Below are 23,531 nucleotides of genomic sequence, written 5' to 3'. Positions count from 1 at the left end.
ATATTTGTTATAAAGCCTTGTTTGATTTTCTCCTGTTACTCTGTCTCATGTCAATTTAATTCGTACCCCAGCCAGAAGAACCCAGAGTGGGTAGAGAATTGTCTTCCTCCCCTACATCCCCTTTGCCCTCTGTCCTTTTTAAGCAGACCCATGTTCTTTTCCTCAAGAAAGTAGTGGAAGGGTAGAGAGCTGAGACCAGTCTGTGAGAACTCCCCACTGCCAATCTCTGAATTCTGAACACTTGGGAAGAACAGAGAATACTATAGGGCAAGACCAAAAAAATCTAGGAAAGGCTTTGTGACCAGGGAACCAGGCAAAGAAAGGGTTACTTGAGGATTTTATCCATAACTAACATGGCCTGTCAAATGTTTTTCAGAAGAAGAAACTATATGTTCTGTTTTGCAGAAACTGATGTCCCGTTTTGCAGATGTTGCTATCTTGCAGAGAAACTCACACATTTGCAGAAAGATGTGAATTTCCCTGCAAAATTAAATTCTCCTCCTCTGGGAGGGTCCAAGCAGCCATTTTCAGATCATATGATGTATGTAGTACATGTTTACCTGCTACACGTGGGCCCTGAATGAGCGCAGTTGTTACACAGTTGTTACACATAAACCTGTTATCCTCTGCTCTCTTGTGTATAAAGCCTCCACTGGCGCTGAGCTCGGAGAGACACTGCTTTTGGGAGATATCCCAGGTGTTCTCCATTGCCCGTGCAAGCAATAAACCTGTTTCTTCACCTACTTCTGCCTTGGTTGTGCTTTTTGGCTCTGCACTCACTGAGAGGTGAACCCATTAAGTTTGGTTACAGCTTTCCCTGGGCTGACGGTGGAGAGAGGAGGCTGAGAACAAAGCAGAGCATGCGTCCCAAGACAGCAACAGACAGGGCCCTAGTGGGGCTCCAAGGTCTCTGTGGCACAGAATAGCAGACGGCCCCCCACCTCCCCACAGCCACGTGGACAAGACTGAGGGATGGCTCAGGAGTGCCCTGTGGGACCAATAACCAGGACCAAATGCCCTGACACCATTAGGGTCTTGGCACCACAAGACACTGAAACTTAAAAAAAAAAACAATCGGGGGGGAGTTGGTGCTGCAGATAGAGGGTCAGACACTCAGAGCCGAGGAGGCTCCAGGATTTCTCCCCAGACTGGGTCAAGAGGATGGTGTCTCCTCCCTCTCAACCCAGACTAATCAAACTCCCGACCAGCACTGGGGTGGCCAGTGCATAGGAGAAAGAATAAATGCTTCCTGCATTGGGTTGTAAGGAACTCCTCAACAAAGAGCAATCCTGAACAAAATGATGCTGGGATGACAGACGGTGGGGTTGCTTTTAAAATAGGCCTGATCTTCCCAGCTTTTCTCAGTGTTACTGCAGCCCAGGAACAGGGACCAGAGGGGGTGAGGTAGAGGGAGGGAGGTCTGGTGCGGGGGATGGAGGGGGTGGGGGACTAAGGGGGGCAGGGAAGCACATGCAGCCTCACTTCCTCTTTTCCCAGCCTCACTTCCTCTCTTCCCCTGGGCCGCGGATGTGACCCTGGTGTAACCCCGCAGGTGCTCCCCCTCCCCTGCTGGCTGCTGGACAGATCTCAGATTCCAGTCTTTGCCCAAGAGGACCAAATTTTCAAAAGGGGGAAGGAAGGAAGGAAGGAAGGGGAGGGAAAGAAAGGATCATAAGAGAATGGAGAGTTTAGGAGAGAAGAAAGGGGGTGTATTGGTGGGGAAGGGAAAATCACACAGGAGAGAAACAAGTGAGTGACTAATTGTGAAACTGTGGTGAGGCCTCCAGTCCTTTTAGTCAACTTGATACCGAACCAAGGGGGCTCGCCTCCTGAGGAGTTAAATAAGACGCTACACCAGTGGAAGTTGTCTCACCAGTGGAAGTTGTCTCACAAAGTAAAGTGTATTTGCAGCAAATAGGCCATGAGGAATCATTACCAAAGTCATGGCGTCCCCCAACAAAGGGAAGCAGGAACTTTTACGTCAGTTGGGGAATGAATATTCAAAAGAGAAAGGCGGGTATTCACTTGCACAGGCTCAGTTGGAGAACATGCTTCCACATAATGAGGCCTAAGCTCCTCCTGGAGAGATCTTTGCATTAAAAATAAGGCAAAAGTTGTGGGCGTAGCTCTTGTGGTGAGGCTTGGTCAGTTTCAGGATGGCTGGTGGTTACATCTCCTTAACATACAAAAGGAAAAGAAACAACTTGGAAAAACAGTTAATTGCTTCCAAATCCACCTTTGAGTTTCCCGAATCCCCAGTCAGTGACAAACTCTTGCCCCGGGGCCCATCACAGGGGGCTCAGGACGGCTATGTGCTGGGTCTTACATTCATGCAGCACCTCAAATTTAGATTTGCAAAGAACTCCAAATGAAATACTGAGAGGCTCAGACCTGCATTTTACAAAGACGATGCTCAACCTTCAACTTGAAGCTCGTCCCCGTCCTGGGTCACGCCAGGTGCAATGTGCCATGAGCCACAAATTCAGTGTTCATGGCGTCAAGTTTTATTGCCGTGTTTCCTTCGTCTTTAACAGACTAATCTGCTGAAGGCAAATATTTAAAATGAATCACAAATTTTATAATGCTGTTAGGGTTCTGCTCTTCATTTTTTAATTTATAGGGAGGCTTTAAAACCGGAGGTGACCCAAGTCTCCCTCAATCCCTGGGAAGCCCTGATGCCACCTGCCACAGCCCAAGGCCTCTTATGAGGCCAGCGTTTCCCCTGGAGGACACCCACAGGAACAAGGAAAGCCCCACCAAACGCTCAGGAAGGAAGTAGTCATGACACCCTAACTGTTAAAGAAAAAATTATTCTGAGACTTGTTAAAATGGTAAGGAAGGCTTTATTCAGGACTATTGCGATAGGTGTCAAGGCTATTGCAACAGGGGAGAGAGATCGGGCTGAACTCCAAATACAACAAGAACAAGTGGGGATTTACAGCCAATAAGCAGGTTGGAGGGAGGGATGGATCAGTGGATGGAAAATTACTGAGGAGCATCGGAGGCGGGGGCATTCTTGCTGCAGGCAGCCAGGGTGATCCGATATCAAGGGTGGGGGGATTCTCTCCAAGTCGACCTACCGAGATTCTGGCTACAAATGGGCTATGTAGGCCCAGCAAGGAAGGGGCCGAGGTTGAGGCCTAGTTGAGAAGAGGGCTCAGAGGAGCCAAACTCAAGTTCGGTCAAGGAGAGAGTCTTTGTCAGTCACAGCCACTTTATCCCAGAGGGTCTCACGGCTATTGTGACTCCATGAGAACTAGTTTTCCTTCTTGAGAGACTAGGAGGAGGGGAGAAAGGAGACGATCTGGATACCAACTCAGGGAATATTTTTAGCCCTGGCCCTGTGCCCCCATTTTTTGGTGGCCCACCCAACAGGCCTTCCCTGACTCCCTCCTCCCATGAGCTTGCCTCCCATGGGAGGGGATGAAAATGCCAAAGATTCACCTTCGCAGCCTCCTTGGCAGCTGGAAGTAGCCTCGTGACCCACTTCTGGCCACCGAGAGAAGGAAATTCTCCTAAGTGGCTTTTAGGAAATAGTTTCCTGTCTGGATGAGGGGGTGGGAAGATAACACGCCTGGTACTGAGGCAGTCATCCCCACTGTGAGATGGTAAGACCAAAGACAGGAAGCCTGCTGAAGATGGATGGAGAGAAGGAGCCTGGGTCCCTGGTGACATTGCTGTGGGGTGGCACCAACGCCTGACTGTCTACACCCAGTCTTCTTAATTATGTGAGATAACTCAGCGGTTTTTTGATTGAAGCTACTCTTTTGCAGGTGCTCTATGACTTGCAACCAAAAGCATTCCTAATACCCAGGGCTGTGCTACGGTTTGTAAAGTATACAGAGACATCCAGGCCTTGGCCTCTTCCTTCTATTCTAGAAATTTATAGTCAAGGTGGGAAAACTAGACATAGGTCCATGTTTTCAATCCTTCAAAATTAAACAACTTAGAATATAATCAAATTTTAAACTGAAAGTAACAGCAATTCCACTCCTGGGAATTTTTCCCCAGAAAGTGTGTTCAAAGATATCCACTGAATTGTAACACATAATAGAGAAAATGTGAATGCACCCTAAATGTTTAACAATAGAGCCTGAAATTACAGCCCATACATAAATGGAAGTTACAGCCTACACATACGTATTATGAAGTCATTAAAGATTTGATGTTGATCTATACTTAATGATAGGAATTCTCGAGACAATAATCAGAAAAAAAACAGTTTATTAACTGTATATTATATAAATCCACTCTTATGCAGAAAAAGATCTCTGAGTGTAGGTGAAATCTGAAGCTGTTAACAGTGATTACTGTTATAGGGTGGAATTATGATTGATTTTTATTTTCCTTACCCTTTTCTGTACCTTTTACATTGTTGCAATGAACACATATTCCTTTTACAAGAGTTCCACTAAGAATGTTTAGAAATGCACTGATCATTAAGACTATATATGCTGAGTAGAGTGGAGATTAAAAAATCTACCAATATTTGCAGAACAATATTGTATATGAGGACGGGGGTGGAGAATACCAAAAGTAGATCCACAGTCCCACACACAGTCCATGGCTCCTGGGGAGCTCAGACATAGACAGGTGAAAATGGCTCCGTCTAGTTCTATGAGCTGCAGAATATTTGTCATATTTGTCAATATCACACCCTCCCCAATGATATGATATATATTGAAGCAAAACATTGAATTGTAAGTACTTGGCTTTATGAAAAAAACTCTAAACAAAACTTTTTGCATTATATCTGGTATAGACAGAGTATGTAATTCAGGCATTGTGAATACCCTTTAGGAAATGCTTTTAAGCCTTTTAAGTTTTGCCTAGGATTGTTTGAAAAGTCTGACTTAACACTCTGTGTGTAATACAGAAACCTAATTCACACAAGAGCCCTTTGTGTTTCTTAGAGGCATAAATACATTAAAGGATCTCTCAATTTCTAGAATACTCCCAAATCATAGTGTTATCAGCTTGAACTCTGTGGTATTCTGATAGGCTTATAACTTACTTGGTGTGACTCGGATGCTGCCAGGGGCATAGCTGAATTCCTGAGTTTTACCCTCTTTCCCTGTTTCCTAGTATATTCTAGCAAAACAGGTAGCATTCCAGCATTCCTCAGACTAGAACAGTGTTAAAACAATTGTGATGACATTTGAGTACAGAAGAAGATGGTGAAGGGTGGCGGAATGTGTCACCCAAAATATGCCACCTTGGCATAAGGACTATTTTGAGCTAAAGACACTTGAAGAATAGCAGATGCACGAATGTCATTCTCACCTCCCCATTTTTCCTGAAAGCAGGAGTTAATACTCCCATGTGAAAGATGCCCTCCCTACCCCAGGAGGAAAGAAACATTATCATCACCAGATAGTGGGAGTTGAGGCCGAGAGAAATCTGTACAGACCTTGTTGAGATAACTCTTATCTTCCTTTAGTCTCCCCATATATTTTAGTTGCTTTTCCACAATTCCACAATCTTTGTTCAACTTAGTATATAAGCACTTGGGCCTATCTGCTTTTTGGGTCTTCATTTTCCTATGGGGTCTCCCATGTACGTGCAAAAATCTGTATTCTTCTCTCTTGTTAATCTGTCTTATGTCAATTCAATTCTCAGGACCAGCCATAGACCCTAAGAGGGTAGTAGTAAAGTTATGCTTCCCCTACAATGGTCTACATTTATTTACCAAGACGTTGGTTGGGCTCACTGAGCCACTCACGATCCGGATAATATTGATTCATCCCACATTCTTGTGGTCACCTCTGGCTCTGAGCTGCTTCTGCTGAATTACTTGACTTTAGGAATCATCTCGCCATCCTGCTCACATAGCCATTGCTCTGCATATCATCCACCCAGGCATTGGACTCAAATCCCTTCCCCAATTTTTGCACAGGGGCGGGTGTGCTTGTGTGTATGTGTGAGTATGTGTTGAAGACTCTACTAAAAACCAGTGCATGGCCCTCTCACCTCTTTCCTCCCACCCCCAAAGGCAAGAACTGGTTTGTCTCTCTTTTGTGATTAAACTCCTGCCAGCCAGTGCCCCCAGCATCTCAACTTCTTCTTTATTCATTCAGTCAACAAATATTTATTGAAGGTCTACTACATGCCAGGCACTGTGCTAGGTGCTAGGAGGTAAAAAAACAGTCATGGCCCCTAACTTCAGAGAGCTTACTGTCTCATGTCGGAGACAAACCTTATTCAAAGAATAACACAATCAAATATAGTTCCTCTAAGGGCTTTCTCTTAACTTTTTATTTTGAAATAATTTTAGACTCACCTAGAAGTACACATAGAAATATTATAGAATTCCCGTGTACCCTTTACCCAGCTTCTTTCAATGATAACATCCTACATAATAACAGTACAATGATCAAAACCAGGAAATTTACTTGGATACAATACTATTAACTAAACTACAGCCCTTATTGGATTTCTCTAAGTACTTTTTATTATATTAATTCTTTAATAATTATAAAAATCGTAGGCAATAAATACTATCTTTACCCCCATTTTATAGAGGCAGCAACTGAGGTTCAGAATAGTTACGTTATTTGCCGAAGATTCTAGCTTGCAAGTGGCAGAATGAGGGTTGCAAACCCAAGCAGCCCAGCTGTAAAGGATCTGCTCCTCACCACTGAACTATACTGCCTTGTAGCATCAGCTCAGCTAGCCAGAGCAGGTGTTCTTGTTCCACTCCAAAGAACCTTACTATCACAGCACTACAATAAATGGCTGGGGAGCTATTAGAAGTTGTAACACTTGGATGCCATCTTTAAAGCTGAAATATTTGCTTCCAAAATCAAAACTTGTTTCAAAGACAAAGACGGTCCCAAAGGAAATTACTGTTTCAATCACTGTGGATGAAACAATGTTCTTTGGGCTCACAAAGGCTGAGCTTTCAAAGATTTCCCTCCGGTTGAAAATAACTTCACTTCAAATATTTTGACTCTCAAAAAGAAGTTTCTTTGTAAGAAACTGCAAGAAATGCAGGTGCAGTTAAGGCCCACCCAAAACAAAGCCTTCAGGAAACAGCAGCTTCCTCTCAAAATCATACCGTTTCCAGCTGTCTCACTCCCTCGCAGCTCAAAGCCAAATGAAATCTGCAAGAATTATGTGCATTGATCTGTTTTGCATTGGAGAATATCAATCCCAAGGAGGGAGAGAACTAGAAAAAAATAATGAACAAGGAAAAACACCTTTTTTTTTGCCTAACTATGCATCTGTGGCATTTGTACCTCTTACCAAAGTGCAGAATTTACTTAAACGACCACAGAGCTGTCCTTCTTCCTTCTCCACTGCCGAGACGCAGCACTACTGAGCATGTCTCAAAGGCAGCTCAGTTACTACAATGATTCTCTTTTTTAAGGTATTACTGTTAATGTTAACATTTCATGATTCCATTTGCAGCAGAATCATCTGAAATTGTCATTGGAGTTTATTCTCTTCTATATTCATCTTTCCTCTGATTTCAAGCAGGTAGCTAGGCCTTTGGAATTTCTTACCTTCTGGATTTTGCAGAGCAGAAAGCAAAAAACTTCAAGTCAATGCCTCTTTTGCTTTTTGTTGGGGGCGGAGGGGGACAAGAACTAAGGAAATGTAGTGAACATCCGTGTCCCACTCAAGGAGGGGAGTAAGGGTAGCAAAGGGTAGAAGAAGGAATCCCCCAGCCTGGAGTGGGGAGCCATGCATGTGTCTTTCTGGCAAGATCTGAAGGGACGGATCGCTAGCTGGTGTACCTAGGGATGTTGAGCCCCAGGCACCAAGGCTTCAAGTCTTCTCAAGCCTCTTGCCCCAAATGTGGCATAGACTGTGGAAATTAATAAAAGAAACGTTAACTAAATTGGAGTTGGGAAGGCCTATAGGGGGAGCTCTCAAGTCCTGACATACATTATCAATTACACCAAACGGGAAAAGACAGCCCCTTGCATCTTCCACAGGAAGTTCAACTACTTTACTACTGAAGGAAGATTTCTCTCCCCACCCGGCAACAGCCCAGCCAATGAGAAACATCAGAGCTCAGCCAATGAGAAGCCAGTGCGGCCCTGAACTGTTCCTTTCCCCCAGTGGACTTTCATTTAGAACAGCCCTTCCCTACTCCCCCTTTTTCTCTATCAAGTCAGCTCCCTTCCTTTCTTTTCTGGATTTGCCTATGGTTTGCCGTAGCATGCAGATCCTGAATTGCAATTCTTTTGGCTTTTCCCAAATAAACTCATTTTGAGGGTGAAATAACAGGCAAACTTGCCTTTTAAGTTGACAAGATGTGGCCCCAGCAGGGGCCTAAAGGGAACATGCAATTGAGACACAGGGGTCTCAGAGTGGCCAGTGGGATCAAGACTGGCAGAGTATTTCAGATGAGGCTTTCATGCTTAAGGTTTCAAGATCTTTGCTTAACCTGGAGAAGGTGGGGTGCTAGGGGAGACCCAATAATCACTGAAATTTAACTTCCCACCAGTTCACCAGGTGAGATAAGCCCAAGTTGATTTAAAGAATGCCAGCCCCGTGGTGTAGTGGTTACGTTTGGCATGGCTTTTTAAAGTTTGCTTCAGGGGCCTGGGTTCACAGGTTCGGATCCCAGGTGTGGACCTACACCACTTGTCAGCCATGCTGGGGTGGCAACCCACATACAAAATAGAGGAAGACTGGCACAGATGTTAGCTCAGGGTGAATCTTCCTCAGCAAAAAAAAAAAAAAAAAAGCAAAGAAATGTAATCTTCTTGAACAGCTGAGTTTGTGGACTAACAGTCGCACTGACTACACATTCATCCAGTTGTTCATCTGACAAATAGTTACTGAGCTTCCACCACGTGCCATACGCTGAGACATCACCTGAGGACACGGTGTTCTCCAGGCTCCCAGTGATCGCACACTCAAAGATGTCCATGCTAAACCAAGAAGCCGCCGCCGCAGGCTCGCTGACGGTAAGACAAGGCTCCAGGATGTCTTCTGGGCATCATCATAAATGACCCATGTTGCACTCAGACTCTTCCACTATTAAATATGCACAATGTATCAAGTTTCAAAATTACATATCTAGGAATTTATTGTAAGGAAATAATGATGGATGAATCTAATGATTTTACTGGAAGAATGTTTATCTTACTGTCATTTATAATAGCAAAACCCTGGAAACAGCAAAAAAGTAGGTTAGTTAAATATATTACAATATATCCACTCACTGGGACACTATGAAGGCATTAAGAATGATGTTGTATATGTTACTTTTATAATTAAAAGTAAAACATTAAAGAAAAATACTTTTTTTTTTTTTTTTGCTGAGGAAGACCAGCTCTGAGCTAACATCCATTGCCAATCCTCCTCCTTCCCCCCGCCCCAAAGCCCCAGTAGATAGCTGTATGTCATAGTTGCACATCCTTCCAGTTGCTATATGTGGGACGCAGCCTCAGCATGGCCGGAGAAAGGGTGCGTTGGTGCGCGCCCGGGATCCGAACCTGAGCCGCCAGTAGCGGAGCGCGTGCACTCAACCGCCAAGCCACCAGGCCGGCCCTAAAGAAAAATACTTTAGAGGAACATTTGGTAACACAGAAAGGTGTGAACAATATATTGTTGTTAAGAAAAATTATAAAATTCTGAGCAAATATGATCACATTTTTGTAAAAACGATATAACTACATATATGTGGAAGCACATGTGTTGTATATACAGGATACGGGGGAGTGGAAGGATATACGATAAAATATTAAAAGTGGTTATTTCTTCCAGGCTTGCATTATGACTTTGGTGGGCCTTAGGAGCTTTTGCTTTTGTGGACCCCTTCCTCCATAAAAAAAATATGAGAAATTATATTTTATGATGGCTTTGGTATAAAGATGAATACCATCCAGGCTAGGTTCATTGTTATGTGTTCATTATTATAGTCGTTTTTTCTCTTCTTATTTTAAGAGAAATTAGAATTAAAACATTTCATGGGCCCTAGGCTCTGTGCCTCTCAGGACTATTAGAAAAGTCAGCCCTGATTTCTGAGTGTTGAGATTACTTGAGTTTTATGTCCTTCATTTTGCCTATCTGCATTTTCTAAATTTTCAATACCAAAGGTTTATTCCTTTATGATAGTGAAAACTATTGGAACCAAGAAATTGTAAACATAAATAAATGGCCCATTTTATGCAATGCCAACCCACAAAACTGAGAGCAAATGCAGCTTCTAGAGGCAACACCCTCCAGGGACTTTAAAGCATCCCCATGGGACACAGCTTGGCATCCATGGTCCTGCCAGTCTAGCCCTTCAGATGACTTCCTCCTGTAACCAACCAACAAGACAAAACCTCTGGTTTTCAGAACAAAGTAGCTCTCTGGCTTACCAAAGAGAATGGGTCCATGCCCTGTCCTTCACACACAAAGACGCACACCACCAACCCACATTGGCTTTTGTTGACCTAAAGCAAATAAACAGTCAGTTATTTTACCAGCAGAATAGGTTTATTAGAGAACGAGAAAGAATTGCAATTGAGGACATGCAGCTATTGGGAACCATGTGCAAGTCAGGAGAAAACAAAGGAGAGAAACTTTCTTTTATGAAGTTGGGAGGGGCTGTTGTAAAGGAAGAGTCCATCGGAGGAGACTGGGAGTTCCAAGTGTAGTCGCTTTTCAGAGACTGAGTTATGGCTGTCTCTCATTGGCTGAGCTGTTGCTGGGCAAGGAGGAATTTTTTCCTTCCTTCTGCTGGGGTCCTAAGAGTTTCACTCATGGCACCAGGGCATCATAAACTGGTGATGTCTGCCAAACTGTGAAGTTTGTCAAGACTTAATAGGTTTGATTTTACAAAGTCAGCCTTGCAAGTATGGATTTTTAATTTATACATTCACTTATTTATTCATGTATTTAATAAATATTGATTAAGCATCTTCTCTGTTCCAGGCACTATTCTAGGAGAAGACACAGTGGTGAACAAGACAGACACAGTCCCAGTTCTCATGTTGCTGGAAAGAGAGATACCGAACAAGGGTGCACAGTGCTTTGAAAAAGGAGAAGCAGTGGGTGCACTAGGTGGGTGTGGCAAGGGGATTGCACCCAGTCTAAGAAGTCAAGGACCCAGCCTCCCCGAGGAATGAAAGTTTAAACCCAGACATGGAAGGTAAGTAGGAGTGGGCCAAGCAGGGAAGGGGGAGGATCAGGAGGAAGAAGAATGTACCAGGCAGAAGGATGTGCTAATGCCTAGAATCTAAAACTATAGTCTGTGAGTCACTAAGAGAATGAAGACGTCCAAAAGGGTTGGTGAGTGTGGCAGAAGGTAAGGCTGGAAAGGCAGGAAGGGGCCAGAATGTGAAGGGCTATCTAAGCCCAGTTAAGGAGCTGGGACTACTGTCCTTACTCCAGTGGGAGGCCATTACACAGTTTTAAGCAAAGGGTTGCTTTGCTCCTGTGTGCAGAATGGATTGCCTGAAACTCCAGTAGTGGCCCTTACGTCACTGGTGATGACAGCTGTGTAGCATAAACCTTATGATAAGACTTATTCCAGCCTGCTTTAGACAACTGAAAGAAAGCAGAGATGTGCACTGGGATCTCTATGCTTCCCACACTCTCCATCCCAGCCTTCAGACCATACAAACAAATAAAACTTAAAATAAAATGGGGCAGAGGGAGGAATACCATGCTGTTGTAAGTACTACAAATTTACAGTACATCTCGATTCTTCTGGACTACATCTTTCAGCTTTCTTTTTCTTCTTCCAGATTGTCTTTACTCTTCTTGGCTCTTTGAATTTCCATATGAATTTTAGAACAAGCTTGTCAATTTCCACAAAATAAAGTCTGCTAGTATTTTGACTGGGGTTGCATCAAATCTGAAGATTAATTTGAAAAGAACTGACATCTTTGCAGTATTGAATCTTCCAATCTATGAATGGGGTCTAGTCCTCCATTTATTTAGGTTTGCTTTAATTTCCTTCAATAATGATATGCTGTTTTCAGTGAAGAGGTCTTGCACATGTTTGTTAGATTTATTCCTAGATGTGTGATGTTTTTAGGTGATTATAATGGGCAAATATGAAAGATATTAATTAAAAAGTACCTTCTGGGGAAGGTACTTTGCAAAATGTAAAACCTTACACAACTTTGAGATATTCTTTCTCACCAACACCACTAAACACATCATTTTGGAAAGCCAGTCTGCACACCCTTAAGGCATCTTTCCCAGTAGCTGTTGATTAACCAAGATGCTGAGGCTGTAGAACCAAGACAGCCAAAAACAGGGACATCAGAGTCCAAGAAGAGAATTACTGGCCTGGAATAAACTCTCCGAAAAAAACAGCATCTCAATCTGAGTTTGAATTTTACCCAACAGCCACCAGATGGCCTCAAGGGGGAAAAAAGTCTCAAAAAGCACATCATTCAATCAAAACTCAGGAACTTGATACAAGGTCTCATTCAATCCAGGAGCTCCTGAAACTGTTGCTGAAAATTAGCCTGGACCAGCCCTCAGTGGGAGCTGAGGTCCTACTTTAGCTTCTCTGCCCCCCTCCCATCTTCACAGGAATTCTCACTAGCAGAACAGACCAAGGCCAGACCTGGCTGCTTCCTGGGAACAGTCCTGGCAATGCTGCTGCTCTCACTTCCAGCTGCCTCTGAATCTGGACTAGTGACTCACACCCCCTTCTCTGAGCCCAGCCTCACAGGCACCCTCTTCCACCTGCCAAGCCCTGCCTGCCACAGACATTGCTCTGGTTCTCACCTCCTTCTTCTTTCCATCAGTCTGGAGAAGAAAATGGCCAAGAATTAAGTCTTTGGGACATTAAGAATACTTATAGAACACAACAAAAGGAGAAAGACTTTGCTATCATTTACCCCCACATCATTCCATTCTAGTCTCTTGGATCCCCCCTCAATAATATAGCAATAATCATTATTCATTGACTCAACAAATATTTATTGAGCACCTACTATGTGCCAGGCAGTATTTTAAGCATCCAAGATGCAGCAATGAATAGCACAACAAAAGTCTCTTCCTTCTTGCAGCTTACACTGTTGCGGGGAGAGGTGACTGTGCCCCCAGCAAAAGGGAGAAAGGCAGGGAATGGGACCATTGGTTGTAAATCAAAAGGATTTTATAAGCCCGGGGTCTTAGTTTGGGTTCCCCTAAAAGCAGACCCTAAGATAAGGATGTGAGAATAGGTTGCTTATTGAGGAAGTGATCCCAGGAAGCATAAGTGAGCACGTGAGGAAGTAACAGGGAAGGAGGAAAGCCATAGAGAGTTCGTTAATGAGAGGGTTACCACTGTGGGCAACTGAGGCGTAGCCTTTGGGGGACCCTTGTAAAGACTGGATAGAATGTGCCTCAAAAGTATCCCACTGAGGGGCAAGGAAGCTCAGGGGTTTACCCACCAACTCCCATCCCTCATTGTCAAGGGTGGCGCCTAGGATCTCAACTCCCTGGCACCTCAGGCAGAGAGAGGCAGGCGGCCATGAGCATGTTTGGGAACTGTCTGCAGGTGACCTCCAGGATGGTTATGGGATGTGGGTGGCACTGGCAGCATCTGCTGCTCCCAGTCATCCTGTCCCCTGGTATATGCCCAGCACCTAGTGGGGTTTCCAGTACATAGTAGTCACTCAATAAATATTTGTTGAGTAATTGGATGTTTTATCATCTTGAGATGTCTTGAAAGCGATTCCAGAGTCAGCAGGAGAAACGGCCCTGAACTTGGACTTGGAAATAGTGGGTTCAAAGCACCTTAAGCTATGTGACCTTGGGCAAGTCCCTTCCCCTCCCCTGATCTCTGTCTTCACAGTCATAAAACGGAGACTCTAACACCTGCCGTGCCGGCCTCATTGGATTGTGATGGGGAGCCAATGAGAGAAATGCTGTGAAAGTGCTTTGGAAAACCAGAATGTGCTAGAACTAATTTTCTTGTGGAAAGAGCCTGGAATATGGAATGAGATCTGAAAAAGCAGATTCTTGGTCAAGTACATTCTCTGAGTCTGTTTCCTCACTCACAAAATAGGCACAATGATAATCAGGCCACAACCCGTCTCAAGGTGCTGTTCTGGGCTCAAGAGGCAAGATAATGGACGTGGTGTGCTCCACTCCCTCTGAACCTCTACTAAAATGACTATAAAGGGATGTGGATTTTTAAAGGGGGGGATCATAAACCCACAATGACACAGCAACAGAAGAGGAAATGACAGGAACAAAATTTTGGAAACTGGAAAATAGATAGCCAGTTAGCTAATAGAGAAAGTTAAATACTAAAATAATGCTGGGGAAAGAAGGAATGTAGCTCGCCCCAAACATTAGGCATCAGACACCTCTAGAAGTGAGGGAGAGGGTGGCGCAAAGGACAGGAAAATTGGCTGAAAGTCTTTTTAAGAAGTTAGACTCCAAATCCCCTCCTCAACCCTGGCAGAACCTCTGGGAGTGGGACCCAGCAGTCTGTGTTTTTACAAGCCCCCAAAAGGATCGAGGGGCTCTCTGGGTCATTATCTGATTCCATAGGGTGCACGCTTATGGTTGTCTTTCTACGGACTCGGTTATTTGACAACCCTGTAAGGGTAGAAGTTTAGTCGTAGACAAGCTGATAGTAATGTAAATTTTTCTTGTCCGTAGAAATGCAAATGAATTTTGCCCAGCAGAGATACATTGCTTTTTAGAAAAAAATAACCCCATTCCAGTTCATTGCCCTATAGGATATTAACCAGTTTTGCATCCATTGGCAAATTCATTTCAGTATTATTGATTATATACGTCTGTTCAAATTTTCCCCTTAACTGGTTTTAACAACTTCCTGGTTCCCTCATTAATTAAGAAACTAAAGAAATCAAATGTTTTTTTTGTGTGTGAGGAGGACCAGCCCTGAGCTAACATCCAATGCCAATCCTCCTCTTTTTTGCTGAGGAAGACTGGCCCTGGGCTAACATCTGTGCCCATCTTCCTCTACTTTATATGGGACGCCGCCACAGCATGGCTTGACAAGTGGTGCGTTGGTGCGTGCCCAGGATCTGAACCGGCGAACCCCAGGCCGCCGCAGCAGACCGCGTGCACTTAACCGCTTGCACCACCAGGCCGGCCCCAAGAAATCAAATCTTTAACACAAATTCATTTTATATATGTATGGGAGCCATAATTTTACCTTTTGAAAAATATACTTTAGCAGAGTGATTTGCAAAGTGAAGTCCCCGACAGCTGCAGCATCGCTTGAGAGATGCAGATTCTCAGACCTCACCCAGACCTACGGAATCAGAAACTCTGGGGGTGGGGCCCAGCCATTCGTGCTGTAAGGAGCCCCCAGGGTCTGGTGCACACTCAAGTTTAAGAAACACTGCTTTAGCTCATCCATCAAACACTATCAAGATGCTGTTTTATTGAAAGCTTGGAACCTGACCATCTTTGTGGTCTCTAACACAGTCTGTCTGTGACGGATGAGAACAGGCCAGGCCACACTTGTCTCTCATTTCCAGGGACGCCTCAGCTGTCCCATCACTCACTCCCTGTCTCTCCCTGCAGCCCGAAGGGATGGAACAAGAGTCCTTTGTGAGCTGGACAAAACATGAATATCCTCGAGGGGGTTCATCTGGGGCCTGTTTGCACCTGCTGGTCTGACTCTGTCACAGCTAAAACCCCCAAGCTTCAGAATTAATGGTCCCAAAGGGGCCACGACCCCAGAGAGAAGGGAGGAGGACAGAGAAACAACGACCTCAGAACCCAGCCCCAAATACTGTGTTTATTTATTCTCAGCCTCCTGCCATAATAGAGTGTTATTTCATGGCTGGCAGATGCAAACTAACAAGCCCATTGTGCGCTGATCTGGAGCACATATGCCACCCATTCGTCTTGCAGCCTGACTGGGCGCTCTGCCCTGTTCACAGGAAGCCCTCCCTGATAGCCAAACACCATAGAAGCTTGATAATTGCCCTTCACGGGGGAGGATCCACCAGAAACACTGCCTTCCCTTCCTCTGCACAACTGATGGGGCGGGCAGGGCATTCTAGCCACTCGTCACTCCCATGGCCCTAATACCCCCACCCGACCCCACCCCACCCCTGCCAAGCCAGCTGCTGCCCCTCGTACTCCTGGGAACTCATCGCTGGGGTGGGCAGCACAATGGGGGAAGGGCATTCTTGGGAGGCAGTAGAGCACGGTGATTCACAGAGGAGAGTCTGCAAAGTCTGGGTTCAAATCCACCCTCCACCACTTAGCAAAGGCATGAACTGGGCATGTGGCTTCCCCTCTTCTAGCCCCCATTTCCCCAGCAGAATGGGGATGGTAAGAACATCTTCCTCTAGGGGTCCTGTGAGGACTGAACGAGTTGACGATGATAATTATAGCCCTTAACACAGAGCCACTCCCCAAATAAGTGCTGGGTGTTTGTACTTGGTGGTGGCGGTTGATGAACTGGGTCCCCTAAAAGCCCCCTGGAAGAGGAAGAGGGGCCAGAGGACGAAAAATAGGCATTAAGTATAGAGGCCAGGAAGGAGCTGGTTACAGAGGAAACTTGTGATCCATGAGAGGCCCCCAGCCTGCACCGCAGTCCTATGGCACCTTCATGTGGCTGTCGTTTGCTTCGGATGCTGACACAAGCCAGTCACAGGGCCAGTGGGAAGACCAAATTAGAAAATCTAAGTGGAAGCTCTTTGTTGAACAGAAAAACACTAAACAAATGAATGTTTTCCTCCTTTTTTTCAATTGCCAAAATCCTTGTCTTGTCTACAAGATCCTCACAGGCCACTTCTTGCCTAAAACCAGTGGTTCCCAGTTGGGAGTGATTGTCACAATGGGAGACTTGCTGCTGGCATCCAGTGAGTAGAGGCCTGGATGCTGCTAAACATCCTACAGTGCACAGAACAGCCCCCTACAACAAAGGATTGTGCGGCCCCAAATATCAATAGTGCCTAAAGCCAAACATTGTTGCCTCGATTAGAATGAATCTCCCCCTCCTCTGTGCTCTTCAGACACCTTGTTGGAGCCTGTGTCGGGGCATTGGCCTGGCTCTGCCAGGTGTTCTAGTTAGCTGGTGGCCTCCTGGTACAACAGAAAGGGCACAGGCTCTGAATCCTGGCTCAGCCACCCACTGGCTAGCACCCAGAAACAGTCATTTGGCTTCTCTGAGACCATTTCGTCATCTGGAAAATGGAAATTAGAATCCCGATTTGCAAGGTTATGGTAAGGATTACACACAATACTCTGTGTAGAGCACCTGGCACATGGCAAGTGCTCAGTAAGTTACAGGGACATGTCTTACTAGATACAACCTAGAAGGCCACAGTGATGTCCTGCATATCTTGGCATTGCCTGCAGCATCTTAGGCTATGCCGTGCACATAGCAGGGGCTCAGAAATTGCTGTTGCACTAAAGTGAAGTGTCCCCTGGAAGCCAGGGCTCAGGAAATACACCCAGCCCACCTCATGGCCCTAAAGTCTTGCAACTTTAAATGGTTTTGACCTACTCTTCAGGAAGCATCTCGGAATAGCCTCTGTTTCTCTGTCACCAAGTCTCGGGCCCTTCCGGGGAACAGGGAGGCTGAGATTGGCCTTTTGATTCTTTCTGGGACCACCAGAGCCTCGGCCACTGCTTGGGAGCACCTACCACGGCCCAGACCTTCCTGGCCGACTGACTCGATAACTCGTCACTAGCGAATCCCTGGCTACAGAGCATGGAGCAAAAAGTCAAAGGAAAGTCTAGTTTCCTAATAGGAGGGATGTGAGTCTGGATGAGGATGATTTGCCTGGAAAATGAGAGGGGCCGTCATACAGTCCTCCAGATTGAACAGAGCCTTCCTAAATACACACCCAGTCCACACCCACTGACACACACAGCTCAGCCATACCCTGAAACAAACATGGCGAGACCATCTCTACCCCTTGCTACTGCAAAGTTTTCAGGGGCTCACCTACGACCAGCTTCTCTCCTGCTAGAGAAGATGTCAGGAAAGGCACACAGGGCCAGGAGGGAGACCTGAGTGCAAGTGTGATTCCCACCCTTAACTGGCTGTGCAATTTTAAGCAAGTCCCATCACCTCTCTGAGCCTCAGTTTCCCATCTGTGAAATGAAACCTGGACGAGAAGGGTCCTTCTGGCTGTGACATTTTATGCTCTCTCTACAGCCAGTCGTGGCTTTGCTCCCACATAGATCTGCTGAATGCCATACAGATGAGCCCTGATCCGTTCCAACTCCTGTCCCTACTGCCCTCCAAGGCAGGATCTCCTATTACTGGACGAGGTAGCCCCCAGAGAATGGCAGGGGGGAGATACCTTCCCCACTGTTAAAGTTCTTTGGAATGGACACAACGAGTCCTGCCCCTTCTCAGCGCCCCCGAGGCCAGGCCAGGCTGCCCAGGAAGCATCAGGCAGGGACTCAGATTGCAAAGATACATGGCGACACAGACACTCTGCCAGCCCACAGGAATCCAGGCCAAGAACAGATAATGCTTATACCAAGCATGCATCATAATTGCTAGGTGTCTAAGAGCTAACTGCTCCAGGTACAACATTGCTTCTAGCTGCTTCCTCCAAATCCCTAATAAAAGGAATCCAAGAACAACCGTTAACTAAAAGGAGAACCCCACTCCACATTCCCTCGCTTGTCTTATCCCTGAATTCCCTTTCCCTCCAGGCCCCCAGTATCTCACTGAGCACAGTGTCCAGATCACATCAGCTCCGGGGCTTCCCCTGCATCTCACCTTCACAGGGCTTTCTTTCCCATGCAGATCCAGGGCACAATGCCAGCGTCTGCCAGCTGCCCTGCACTCCGGGCAATGGGGGAGGCACAGGTGGTAAAGGGGAAAGAACATGAACTCTGGGGTTGGAATCCCAGCTGAGATGCAAATCCTTAACCTCTTTGCATCTCAGTTTGCTCATCTATAAACGGGTGTCAGCAAAACTCACCTCATAAGAGTGTTCTGGAGATTAAATGAAACTGCATGTGAAGTGCCTGACCTACACCAGGCGCTCAGAAAAGGGTGCTATTTTTATAGGGATTTCACCAACTTGGCTGAATAATGCAGTTCCCAGGCGTGAAACACGTGAACAGTTTGAGAAAGAAGGGATTTAAAACCAGAAGTTCTTTTGGCACTTTATTCGTAGTGAATTGGATTCCCTTTGGATTGAGGAGGAGTAGACTTGTTTTCCTCTAAGAATTTTGCATTCAACTCAGACAGACGCCAAATCCATGGAGAACTCTGATTTTGTCGGAAGAACCGCAGAGTGGAGGGTCAGACCCATGCGGATTCTGGTTTTCAGGTTATCTGAAGCAAATCAGTTCACTGGTCAGACCACTCTGCGGTGGTTCTCAAGCCCAGCTACACATTAGCATCACCTGGGAAGCTGTTCCAACCCATGGGTGTGCAGCCCCATCCCCAACCAATTTCACCAGAATCTCTGCTGGGTGGGACCGGGTATCAGTATTTTTAAGAGCTCCCTGGATTATTCTAATGTGAGACCCGCTGAACCAGAAGATCTCCAAGAGCCCTCCCAGACAACCTGGTACCTACCATAATGTATGATTCAGAGTATGTGTTTGTTAATGAACGAAGATTCTGACTTATCTTTTTTGCTATTTCCATATGCACAAGGTATGAGGTAAAAGACGAAAAGAAAAAGAGTTGAATTCCAAGAATCCTAGAGCAGCGCTGTCCAATAGAAATTTCTGCAATGATGGAAATGTTCTATAATCTGTGTTGTTCAATACAGTAGCCATAAGCCACAGGTGGCTATTGAGTACTTGAAATGTGGCTACTGTGACTGAGGAACTGAATTTTTAATTTTATTTAATGTTAATTAAATAGCCACATACAACTCCTGGCTACCCTATTGGACAGTGCAGACACAGTGTCTACGTTTTATAAACACGTCTATATCTGTGCACCTCCACATCCCTCTTTTACTAACAGCACCCCATTTTCTTTTAGGGAAGCCCTCTGCCCCCACTGCCTCAGTCTTTTGGGAGCAGCTAATGAAGTTGCCCTGCCCTCCTCCAGCAGAGGGGTGGGCCCATGACCCAAGCTAAGTCAGCCAGACTCGCCTCTCTGGGAATTTGACTCTAGCTTCAGTGTCTCAAGAGTAGAAAATGAGTTGGAACAAATGAATACCAGTGTTGATGCCCTAAGACACTGTGTATTAGTTTCCAGAACATTAGTCCAGAGCGTGATGATAACAAGTGATATGATCTGAGCTAGGCATCATCATCACCATCCCTGTCATTATTAAAGTCACTTGTACCTTGCAGCTCTGATGTGCCAGCTCCTGAACTAGGTGCTTAAGTTGCCCAGCTTCCCTGGGCATCATTTCTTCATCAGTAAAATGGGAATTAACTCATTCTAACTTCTTCCAGAGTTTCTGTGAAGACGGATAATGATCATAAGAGCTTTGAGCCAAATAAGGAGTTATCCAAGTGTCTGTTAGAGGCGTTCTCTGGGTATAGGTGTGGGGGAATCATGGGAGGGTTTGATGCAGGACCCAGTATCTGGGCCCAGTTCACAAGCTGTGTGACACCAGGCAAGACACTTGTCCTCTCTGGGCTTTTGGCTAAAGTGAGACAGAGTTACACACAGCCCTTTCTAGTTTCACCAAGTTCTAATCTATTTGCATGCTCCTTCCACCTTGCCTGACACCCATCCCCTCCCACTCCTATGAATACATCCCAGAAAACTCTCGAGCCTAGACCATGCTGGCCTTGTACCCAACTCATTTCTTCTTTCCCCAGCACCCCACCTGACCGGGAAGTTGCCCTGGGTAAGCGCTCCCATAGCTTCCGGTACTAAGTCTCTGGCAAAGCACTTTACTGCAATCTTTTAACTGTCTCCTCCACTACCAGATCATAGCCCCACTGGGGCAGAGGCCAGGTCCCTCTTGTTCACCACTGTATCCCCAGTGCCTAGTATAGAGCGAGGCACGTAGAAGGTGCTCCATAAGTACTTACTGCTTGAATGAGTACCCCAAACCTATTTTATTTGTCATTTCTGGAAAACCACGGTATTAGTCATCTAATGCTGCATAACAAAGTACCCCAAAACTTACTGGCTTCAAACAACAATGATCGCTTCTTATCTCAGTCTCTGTGGGGGAGAAATTCAGACAGGCACAGCGAGGTTGGCTGTCTCTGCTCCATGTCAGGGACCTCAGCTCGAAGACTCAAAGGCCGGGGGCAGGAATCGTCCCAGTTCACCACCTACAGATCTGGTGACTCATGCTGGCTGTCAGCTGAGAGCCTAACTGGATGTCAGCCAGAACACCTCATGTCGCTTCTCCATGTGGCTTGGGCTTCCTGACAACATGGTGGCTGGGTTCCAAGGGTGGCTGTCCTGAGAGAGTAAGAAAGACACAGGAGGAATGTCTCCTCTTTATGACCAAGGCTTAAGGGGTACATCGCATCACCTCTACCACATTCTATTCATTTGAAGCCAGTCACTAAGTCCAGCCCACATTCAAGGGGAGGGGAATTCGACTCTATCTTTTGAAAGAAGTAATAAAGAACTTGAAAACATAGTTTAGATCCACCATAACCACTTAACTAGCACAAGAAGCAAAGTGCAGGGTGAAAGCTAAGTGTCTGAAGAAGCAAGGCTTCAGTTCAAATTATTAGCTGTGTGAGCTTGCAGCAATTACTCTCTGAGACCCGGTTTCCCCAGCTGTACAATGAGTGGGTTGCAGCTGTTGGTCCCTGGTGATTTTTACATGCTTGGCGTCTTCTTGCCTCAGTGAGCTTAAGAAGATCCCCTCTTAACCAGCTGTCTTGAAGTCCTGTGACCCTTTCCTGATCACCCTTGGTGTCTGCCCCTGGAGGCAGCAACGGGTTGCTGCTGGAGCTCAGAGGACCTGGGAAGTTCAGACACCTGGGGCAACTTTAAGGAAGAGATGGGTAACCACTGAGGTCCTCAGGATTCTCCAAGGCCTTCTCTGTCCTGCCCAGCTGCGGTAACCTCAGCTTGTCAGAGAAGGGGATGGTGAGAAATGCAGCAATCCGAAGCGGCCCGCCAGGGCCCAGGAATCTGCATTTACCCCCACGAGACTGTTATTCACACCAACTCCTGGTGAGAGGGTGGGGAGGAGGCTTAAAGCACACAGGCTGTGTCTCAATAGTAAAGTTCTTCACTTCTACTCCCTGTTCCCACCTTTTCCGCGTCACTGCTCTGTGGAGGGGGAGGAGGAGGGTCCGCAGTCCTGGGCCCGGGCACAACAATGGGCTGTACTTGCACCTTCTTCTGGACGGGCTGACCCTCCCAACTATCGCCTCCTACTCCCATGAGTCGCGGTCCCAAAACCCTGGGACGCAGCATCCGCCCTGCAGGGTGTGCAGGCACAGGGGCTCCCAGAGCCGGGTCCAGGAGGCAGACTACCTGCGAAACTTAAGCACCCCACTCCCAATGGTGCAGGTCATGGGGTGGCACAAGGTGACTTTAACCCTTTCACTTCTAGAGGTAGTGAGCCTAACCCGCAGATATCCTCCTTTAAGGAACGCGCGCGCCGGGAGGGCTCTGCGCTCACCCAGTGAGACGACCTCGGCTGAGTGATGGGGAAACTGAGGCCCAAAGAGGGAAGCGATCCGTTATATGTCCCACAGGAAAATAGGTGCTGAACCGATCTAGAATCCCGTTCTTCCAGGTCAGCGCTCTCGCTTCTACATCCTGAGGGCCCCTGTGAGGTATTCCGCTTAGGAAATTCCCGACCGCGGGCCTTCCGAGCCCGGAATCTCCGTGGAGTTTGAGCTCCGTGTGGCACGTTGTAAACTTCCTCCGTAGCTCTGCACCGGCTTCGCGGCGCGCTGAGAGAGGGGTGAGAGAGGAGCGAACGCCCACCCGCATGCTAGAGATAACTTGGGGCGGAGGGATGGCCTCGGGAGGCGGAGGACCCGGAGGGAACGCGCTGGCCCTTTAAGGGGGGACGGAGCGCATGCGCGGCGCGGGCCGGCGTCGAGCCGGGTGGGCGGCGGGCGGACCCTGGACGCGGCCGGCGGCAGCTGGGCCTCGGGGCAGCAGGGGCGGCGGTGGTCCGAGCTTCACCGAGCCTCGGAGCCGTGACCTGCGCGTGGACCCCGCGCTCTGCGGGCTGCTCTCCGGGGACAAGCGCAGCTCGCGCTCGCCGAGGCTTTGTCACTTGTCTCCAGCTTCACTGGCGGGCCGTAGCTGCGCGAGCCTCCGCGCTTGCCCTTCCCGCCCCGCGGATCCTCCTCCATCCCTTAGCCGGGGCAGCCGGAGCCCGAGCGAAGAGCCGCGGAGCATCCTTCGCCCGCCCCGGCCGCGCCACCGCCCATGCTGCAGCCAGTTGGGGGCGGCGACCCCGCGGCCGGAGCCCGCCGCTTGGTGAGCTCAGCCTGGCCCCTGCGCGCCGCCCGACTCGGCCTCGCTGAGCCCCGGGCCCCGAAGCGGGACCTGCGCCCCGCGATGGCTCGGCTGGCGCAGCGCCGCGCCGGGTGCCCGCCGTTCGCCCGCTGAGACGCGCCCGGCTGGGGATCGGCGGGGTCTGGGCGCTCCCCGCCTTCGCCTCCCCGCCGCGCCCTTCCCCCTTCTGGGGCTCCGCTGCTGCTTCCCGGGGGCGAGGGCACAGGGGGCCGAGACAAAGCCCACTTTGTGCGGGGAGTTGGCCGCG

This window comes from Ceratotherium simum, chromosome 24 (genome assembly GCF_057802395.1).
Source record: "Ceratotherium simum simum isolate JZ-2026a chromosome 24, ASM5780239v1, whole genome shotgun sequence".
NCBI classification, from domain to species: domain Eukaryota; kingdom Metazoa; phylum Chordata; class Mammalia; order Perissodactyla; family Rhinocerotidae; genus Ceratotherium; species Ceratotherium simum.
This window is presented reverse-complemented; position numbering follows the sequence as displayed.